We start from the raw sequence: 9,269 nt of genomic DNA on the forward strand, positions 1-9,269 counted from the left end.
GGCCATCAAGCCTGGGGCATAGCCAGGGATGCTGACGTCCTCCTGGAGAGGGCCAAGGGGTATCCTCGTGTGTCTTGAGGCGCCCACCGGCTGTGGACCTACCCGAGGGTGCAGGGACTGAGGGCAGGCCGGACACCGATTTTAGGCTCACGCCAGCTGGGCAGCAGCGCTGGGGACCCAGGGATGTGGTGGCCTGAGCAGGGTCTGGGAGGACAGACAGGCAAGACCCTTTGGAGGATGTGGTGAGGGAGGGATGGATGCTGCTCTGTGATGGGAGGGCCGGTCACAATTGTCATTTCCACCACTGAACATGAGAAGCGGCACATGGTGGGGGCCTTCGCTTTGGAAAGCACGCATGCTGCAAACTACACTACTCATGGATTGGGCTCTGATGTACCTGAACGTCGAGGGCAGGAGCATTAGCTGTATGTGTCGGGGGCAGGGCTCTCAGACAGATGCCATGGTCGGAGGTGGAGGGGAGTCTGTTTCGGGAGCCGGATCCTGACCCCAGCCTTGGGCTGCCCAGGTGAGGGGTGAGGTTGTACCTGGGAAGGGCCCCTGGAGAGCCTGGGGCTGTAAGTGAACATTGCTCACCCTAAATTCACCCCCAAAATGAGAGACACAGGGTACATGGGCCTTGCCTGGCAGTGGGCCCACTGTCAAGGTTTTAGCTATAGCCCCACAGAGATCCAGCCCCTCCTTCAAGAAATATGTGCCCTCCACCAGGCAGGCTGCCCAGCTGCTGGGGCAAGACTTGACCTGGCCAAGCCCCAGGCACGGCAACTAGGGAGACCTGGATTCCACTAATCCCAGCTCAAGCCTCTCCCTCCATTGTTAACTGAGACAGCCTCTTCCTGGTACCCTGCCCCCCCACCACTCCACTACCCACCGTGCAGCCCGAGCAGCCTCCACACCCCCGCCCTGCCGAGAGTTCTGCAGGTTAAAGAGACGGTGTGTTCGTCTTCCTGGGGAAGTCCTGCTCATGCAGGAACCACTGAGTGACTGATTTCATAAAGGTCAGGGTTCACAAAGGACATTTGGACATGCAGTGATGGAGTTCAGCAAGATAACTCTAATAGATGTGGCACGGTCACCAGCACCTCCTGGGAGGCTGGACACACAGATGGACAATGGGCAAGCCACAGACACATGGCCAAGAGAGGTCTGTCCTACAACCTCTGCAGTGACCAGCCTGGAAGCCAGCCCACAGCCTTTGCACTGTTGCCCAGAACGTGGTCAGTGACCACCAGCTTCCCTAACATTTGTCCCCAAGTCCAGTTCAGGGCCACACGGAGAAAACCAGACCTGCTCCTTGACTGGGGCACATGGGCACAGCTTCTGATCCACCCTGCTTTGCATGCCAACAGCCTCCATCAGACCACACCCGGGCCTTTCTGGCCACTCCAGGCTGTGCCTGAGCCTCTGCCAAACCCAGGTGACGGTGGCAGACCGCCTGCTGGAGCCAGCGTGGAATAGACTGGCTTGTTCTCCTTTGGGTTTTGTTCTCATTCGGGTGGTCTTCATCTATTCCACAAAAGCTTCTTGAAATGCCAGTTTCCAAAATAAACAGTTGTCCCCTGGTGCTCATAATTTAGCAAAGAGGATGTAGCAGCCGCAGAGATAAACTCAAAGTTGGCTACACATAGGTCCTAACCCCGACCTCAGCCTCGTAAGACCTGGCCCAAGATTGACTCGCTGCACCTTCTGAGCCTCAATTGCCTCATCTGTAAGATGGGAGGGTGGTGACCGGCCCTGTCGGTTACTCAGCGCAGCTGAAGAAAGAGCTGAGCAACCTGGGGCTGGAGGACCTGATCACAGCAACAGACAAGGCAGAAAGCAAAACCGTATCTTCCCCTGGAAGGGAGCCCACTGGGGCCAGGCCAGGGACCCTGGGACAAAAGCCTCCTGCAGAATGAGTCCCGGGGCAGGAGAGGGAGAAGAAGGAAGGGCCAGAGTGTGAAGTGTCTTCACAGGAGGCCTGAAAGGAGGCCCGGGGCTGGGGACAAAGAGCTCCCTCTAGGATGGCAGTGCCTGGCTGTGTCCTGAACCTGGGCAGGGCAGCATCCTGGGGAGGCCTGTGGGGAGGCCTGAGGTTGGCCGAGAGAGCATGCAAAGCGTTTCTGGCCAGAAGCCAGGCTCCTCATGCCTGAGAATAATCCCTTAGGGAGGCCTCCTGTACGGAGACTGGGGACCGTGAAGACTGAGGTTATTCGTTGGGTGGGGGGTGGCGAGGAACAACTGCCTTTGTTGGATGCCCAGGTGTGAGCCACAGGCCAGCTTCAGATGGTCTCTGAGATGGCCCCTCCATTAGAGGTGGGAAGGGAGGGAGAACAGACAGCCAACGAGGTCTTCTTCACTCTGGATTTCATTGAGTTCCCTGGGAGCTCAGGGACTAGGAGCAAGTTCACTGCCAAGAATTAGGGGTCCCTGCAGGGCAGTGAGACTGACCACACTGCCCAAGCAACAGAGAGTCCAGTTTGGGCTCAAGGAGAGGCAGATGGACCAGTGACGGGGTGAGATGAGAGCTCAGACACCCCCAGACAGGATGACAGCAGTCCAGGCACCGTGGAGGTATAGTTAGTAAGGAGGGATGGTTGACCTGTGGGTGGTGATGGGAAAGTTGGGGTTCAGCAGAGAGAAAAACCCAGGCCCATTCCTCTCTGAACAGGGCACACAGAGTCAGCTCCAGGCAGGGTGGGAAGTGGGACCTCCAAGTTAGAGGGAGAGGTTGGGGGCTGTCTTTGTGATCTGAGGTTAAGGAAGGTTTCTCAGCACTAGATAACAAACCATCAGAAGGAAGCTGGATCATCTGCTCACATCAAAACAAGAATTTCTGCCCAAGAAAGGACACCATGGGCCACATTGTATTCACAGAACAGAGCCCGGGCGGGATTTAAAACTGACAAGGAGTTGACGCACAGCAGGAGCAAGACACCCAGGACACCAGCAAGGAAAACATGAGAACAGTCGTTACCCCGAAGGCAGGCAACCTGAGAAAGAAACAGCTCAAACAGCCTGATCAGTCAGACAAGAGCAAATTACACAGCGACAAGGTATAATTTCCCCCTGTTACACTGGTTAAAAAAAGAAACAGGAAAAAATATTCAGATGGAGCCCAGAAGCAACCTACGCATCCATCGAGAGGTGAGCAGAAGAATATGTGGTACATGTACACAATGGAATATTACTCAGCCATAAAAAAGAATGAATTAATGCCATTTGCAGCAACATGGATGAAACTAGAGAGTATTATACTAGGCGGAGAAAATCACACAAAGACAATACCACATGATGTCACTTATATGTGGAACCTAATGTATAACACAAATGAACTTATCGGCAAAATAGAAACAGACATAGACACACAGAGGACAGACCTCTGGTTGCCAAGAAGTGGGGTGGGGGAGGGAAGGATTGGGAATTTGGGATTGGCAGATGCAGACTATTCTATGTAGGATGGATAAACAACAAGGGATCACTGTAGAGCACAGGCAATCATATTCAGTATCCTATCATAAACCATAATGAAAAAGAATATAAAAGAGAAGGCATATGTATATGTATAGTATAACGGAATCGCTTCACTGTACAGAATAAATTAACAATATTGTAAATCAGCCAGATTTCAACTTAAATAAAAGATGGAGCACAAAAGGGGGAAATCGTTCCTGTCCCTGTTCTGTGTTTAAATCGGCTTTTCTTCACTTTTTAAAAAGGCGCTGAAGGGATGTGGAGGGAGGCTGGGTCACTGGGCTTCGATGGGATGGGCTGTCTCGGCTTGAGCCTGGCGTATCCCTTGGACGTCCACAGCCTGGAAAGCCACAGCTGCGTGGTGACCGGGCCACGGAAGCTACAGGGGAGGTGTCAAGAGAGCAGGACGCCAGCAATGAATGACCAGCAGGCGTGAAGAGCCCCCAGGGTCAGCTTGGGCTAAGCCCTTCTCTTGCATCCACACTTTTGAACTCACACACATCCCCTCCCTCATCACCCTCCAAGGTCTGTGTTAGCCCCGGAGCCAAGGGCTCTCAGAATGCGGGGAGTTGTCCAGAGGGCCCATCAGAGGGTACAGTGACAATCGTAGCCGTGGCACAAGCTCTCCTGCAACCTGACCTCTCAGAGGCCTGGACCCCCTTTCCTGTGGGGTTGCGGGAGGGATTGGAACATTGTCAGGCAGGCAGGAGCTGCCTCCCGAGTCAGACTGCCTCCCAGTGACAGGCAGATGGACCGCCCACACCGCAAGGCCAGTGCAGTCAGTCCTGTGCTAGGCCACTTTGTAGGTCCCACTTTAACATTCCTGTGAATTTCCGAGAAGCTCTGTGTCTGCCTATGAAAGGACAGCTGCTGGGGCTGCAAGCAGGTCCCCTAAGAGCCACGTGGCTGGCAAGCAGCTGACTTTAGTTCACGTCGTGTAAACAGGTAACAGGGCTTCCAGGATCCCTCAGTCAGCTGACGGAGGGAAGTCCGCACACGGAGTGGAACCAGTCCAAACCTGAACCTTCTGTTCTCAGATGTTCTCTATAGGGTCCAGCAACTGCCTGACCTCACCAGGCGCTTGGATATTCAGGAGACAAAGACAGCACGCGCATCACACAGGCAGCGGGGCTGGCACGCAGACAGGGGGTTGGCACAGGATGCTCAGCTGCCCGCAGGGTCCCACCCACAGAAGGCGCCGCCAGTGGTCCAAAGAGCCTCCTCCCTGTCTTCTCCTGCCAGGAGCAGAGGTGGGTGAGGCCAGGATGGAGGGGCAGCACCCGCCCCAGGGACCTTTGCAATAGAAACACCGCTCACTCCTGCAGGGCACGATTATCCCGTGATCCAGCCAGCTTTTCGTGTTCCCTTTTCGCATGTCCTCCTGGTGAGTGAAAACACGACAGTGATGAATGGGGCTGCAGTGGCCTCGGGCTGCAGGAGGTGGAAGTCCAAACACTCAGCAACTAGAGGCTCGGCTGCTTCCAAATCCTGTGCGTGCGAGTGCTCTGACTCTATTATCCTGAAAACTCATGCAATGATGAAATCAGAGTGAGAAGAGCCATGGAGACCAGACCATTCCAAGCCTCCAGTTACAGACCAGGATGGCCAGCACAGAGAGGCGTGTGGATGCAGCTGAAGGAGAGGAAAGGTCTGTGGTCCCAGGGCTTCCAGGAGGAAAGGAAGATGGTATCAAGTCAACCATAGAGGCCTTCGCTTGAAGAAACTTAAACTAAAAGGGCAAATGGAATCCACCGTGAGCAGAAGGGAGGAGAAGGATGGAAATCACTGTGACCGAAACAAAAGGAAAATTCACCGAAACGAAAGCTGGGTCTTGGAGAAGATCAATAAAATTGATAAACTTCTACCAGACTGATGGGGGCGGGGGTGGAATAAGAAGAAACTATGTATCAATGTCAAAAAAGGAAAAATGAGATATCATTGAACATTTTTCAAAAGTTAATAGAAAAGAGACTCACAGACATAGAGAACAGGTTTGTAGTTGCCAGGGGGGAGGGGAGAGGGGAAGGGATGGAGTGGGAGCTTGGGATTAACAGATGCAAACTATTTTCTATAGGGTGGATAAACAGCAAGGTGTCACTATGGAGCACAGGCAACTATATTCAATATCCTGTGATTAAACCACAATGGAAAAGAATTTGAAAATGAATATATATATATATATGTATAACTGAATCACTTTGCAGTACAGCAGAAGTTAATATAAGATTGTAAGTCGGTTATACTTCAATAAAATAAAATTTTAAAAGGAGGAATTAAAAGAACAATGAAGAGACTCTACAATAGCATTATGCCTGCATATCTGCATCTTAGACGAAATGGACCAGTCCCTTGATAGGCAGAGACTGTAACTGAGTAGGACCCTTCCTGGGACAGACCCTCCCTCCACATCCTCCACCTGCCTCTTGTTCGTAGAAAAACTTTTCATACTGTTCGTGGGGTTCTTGCGGCAAGAATACTGGAACAGCTTGCCATTTCCTTCTCTAGTGGACCACGTTTTGTCAGAACTCTTCTGACGAATGACTCATCTGTCTTGGGTGGCCCGACATAGCATGGCTTATAGTTTCATTGAGTTACCCAAGCCCCATTGCCACAACAAGGCTGTGATCCATGAAGGGTTAGTGAATAGTGATGTCCCAATGCTGATTTCAAAGACTTGGTAGCTGATCTACACTTCCATGTGATGTTAACACCAGAGAAAGCTGGAGAGGGGCATATGTGACTTCTTTGTGCTCCTTGTGTGGTTATTCCATAAAATAAACTAAAAAAATCACCCCACAAGTTCAGACCATGCCTGGACCAGCAGAAGGCCTATGTGTGCTCTGAACCTGTCAGGCCACCTGCTGCCTGCACCCTGCCCTTCATGAATGTCCCCGAGGAAGGAGAAAGGACGCCTGCTAGACTCCTTCCACCCAGAGCCTGGCCTTGCATCAGCCTCAGGGCAGGGATAGCACTTACCAGGGGCTGGTTGTGTCCCGAGAAGATGCTGCTGCCCCAGCCCCAGTACCTGTGAGTTTGACCTTATTTGGAAATAGGGTCTTTGCAGATTAATCAAGGTATGATGAGGTCTTCTGGGTGTCTCTTAATCCCACCTGACTCGTGTTCTCATCGAAAGGGGAAGTTTGGACGCAGACATGTGCCCGTGTGGAAAATGCCCTGTGATGATGGAAGCAGAGACTGGAGTGATGCTTCTACAAGTGATGGAACCCCAAGAATTGCCAGAAAGGTCACAGAATCCAGGGGAGAGCTAAGAGACCCTTGGGGACGCTTGTCCCCCAGAGCTCAGACAGCATTAACCTCCGACGTCTGACATCCAGACTAAGGATCCATTTGTGTTTGTGGAGCCGGCCAGTCTGTGGGGCTGTCACCACTGCCTTTGAACACTGGGCCAGGGCTGCCTGCTGACCAAGGGACTCACATTATCGTTATTTAGAACCAAACACACCTCCTCTCTGGACCTTCCAGCCAGAAACATTGTTCAGCCAGATGGGGCAACCCCAGGATCGTTGCTCACCCCTGACCAGGCCAGACCCCAGCGCCACAGACACGGGGGTCACCTCTGCTTCCTAGTGACACTGGTGAAAACCAACAAGATAGCTTAAACTCCACCCAGGGTTGCTTTCTAGGCCAAAAAACAGGTTAAAGACATTCAAAGCTGACTTTCAAAAAAGAGAGAAACTGAGTCCTGGACAAGGACCGTTGCCACTTGGTTTCTCTGAATCTGCTCTCTCGACCAGGAGGGAGGGTGTAGAACCTTCCCCCAGGACAATTTACAACACACCAGGAGGAACCAAACCAGCAGGCCCGGACACTCACACACTTCACTCACGCACACACTCACATTCCTCACTTCTCCAGCCCATCCACCACCACCATGGTTGCCTCTACCTTTGCTACGGCCAGCCGATCTTGGGCCTCCCGGGTCCTGTGACTTCCTGCACGGCCCTCCTTGAATGGACGGAGGAGGCGACAACTGTCCAGAGAGCTGCTGCGAGCCCCTGCTGCCGCCCCCAGCTGCTGGCGCCCCTGCCCCGCCTGACCCTCCTTGCACCCCAGTGAGGCTGCGGAGTCAGCCCTTGCTGCCAACTAGCCCTGTTAGCTACTCCTGCCCGGCCTCATGTGGCCAGCAGTCCAGCTGCCAGCCCTCCTGCTGCACCTCCTCCCCCTGCCAGCTGGGCTGCTGTAGACCCATCTGCTGCAGGCCCATCTGCTACACAGGGAGGATCCCCTGGAGGAGGAAATGGCACCCCACTCCAGTATTCTTGCCTGAAAAGTCCCATGGACAGAGGAGCCTGGTGAGCTGCAGTCCATGAGGTCACAAAGAGTCGGACACGACTGAGGGGCTGAGCATGCACTGTTGCACACCAGTCTGCTGCAAGCCTGTCAGTCACACACCTGCCTGTTACACACTAGTCTGTTGCATACCTGTCTGCTGCAAGCCTGTTAAACACCTGTTTGTTACACATCTGTCTGCACACACCTGTGTATCACACTCCTGTATGCTGCAAGCCTGTCTGCCTTTCAATCATTGTACCTGGAGATTTCTCTTTAATGCTAATTTTAAGTTGGTCTTCTGGTGTTAAATTTGCTCAGTTTTTGTCTGGCATCATTTTGTTTCACCTTCACCTTTGATGGTGTTCTTACAGGTTTGCAGTTATTTTCTTTCAGCCCCTTAAAGATGCCCTCTCACTGCCTCCTAACTTTCCTCTTTTCTGATGGGAAAACTACTATAAATCTTCTGCTGCAACTATGAAGTTAATGTTTACTTTTCCTCTGATTGTTTTCAACAATTAATCTTTATCTTTGACTTTCATCAGCTTCATTATGATGCACTTAGGTGTGCTTCGTTAATATTTAGTTCTCTTAAGGTTTAGTTCTCTTAAGGTTTATATTATTGCTTGAATTTGTAGCTTGAATCTTTGTTTTAGAAAAATATTTACCATGATCTCTTCAAATATCCCCCATTATATCTCTTGCTTTCATTTTGGGCTCCAAGGAGGAAAAAAAAAAAGTGAAATTGCTTCACCACATTCTCCCATATTTATTCAGTTACCTTCCCTCCTTTATACGCTCTAACCGCATCCTAAATGCTTCATAGCTTCTATCAGTAATCCACCCTCTGGCCGTCTCTTCTACTATTAAATCCACCTATCAAGTCATAAATACTGTTATTACATTTTGCAATTTTTTGAGTCCAGAATTTCTACTTACTTCTTTTATAATATTTCAGTTTTAGATAAAATTGTCCATCCTTGCATCTGTTTTCTTAAGCATATTCATCCCAGTTGCTTTAAAAAGCTGTGTCTGACAGCTCTGATGCTGTGTCACCGATGGGTTTGTTTCTACTGTCCGTTTTATCTCTTGGTGCTATTCTTGGCATGACTCTCATCCTTGATTGAATGTCTGAGGTTGTATATGCAAACTCCTAGCAGCTCTGAAGTTTTCTCTTCTCCTGAAGAGATTCACTGCACCCTGGGCAGATGGCTTGGGTGTGGCAGAGGACTGTTATTGTTGTGAGGCTGGGGGGCAGACTCTGTAAGCGCTGGTCTTTGTCCGGTTTTCCCCACTCCCAGGACTGAGCTCTCTGGGGTCCTGGCTGAGAACTGCTTCTTTTTGGCTAGTCTTAACTCTGGGTTTTGTCTCCGTGGTAGAGACTGCAAAAACTCTGCTCGGCTTTCTGTGACTTTCTGATGACCTTCTAAGTATCTTCCCTGCACAGTGTGAAACTCAGCAGATGCCTTGAGGGTTGAATCTACATTTCTAGAGATCTACCTCCCATT

The 9,269-nt window shown here is 51.2% G+C and overlaps 1 protein-coding gene across 1 annotated transcript in view; it reads right to left on the reverse strand.

Moving 5' to 3' along the window:
• Positions 1-9,269, reverse strand: part of TSPEAR (thrombospondin type laminin G domain and EAR repeats) — a 142,458-nt gene that overhangs the window by 59,598 nt on the left and 73,591 nt on the right. The gene's annotated exons all lie outside the window — the stretch shown is intronic.

The sequence above is a fragment of the Cervus canadensis genome, chromosome 7 (genome assembly GCF_019320065.1).
Source record: "Cervus canadensis isolate Bull #8, Minnesota chromosome 7, ASM1932006v1, whole genome shotgun sequence".
Taxonomy (NCBI): Eukaryota; Metazoa; Chordata; class Mammalia; order Artiodactyla; family Cervidae; genus Cervus; species Cervus canadensis.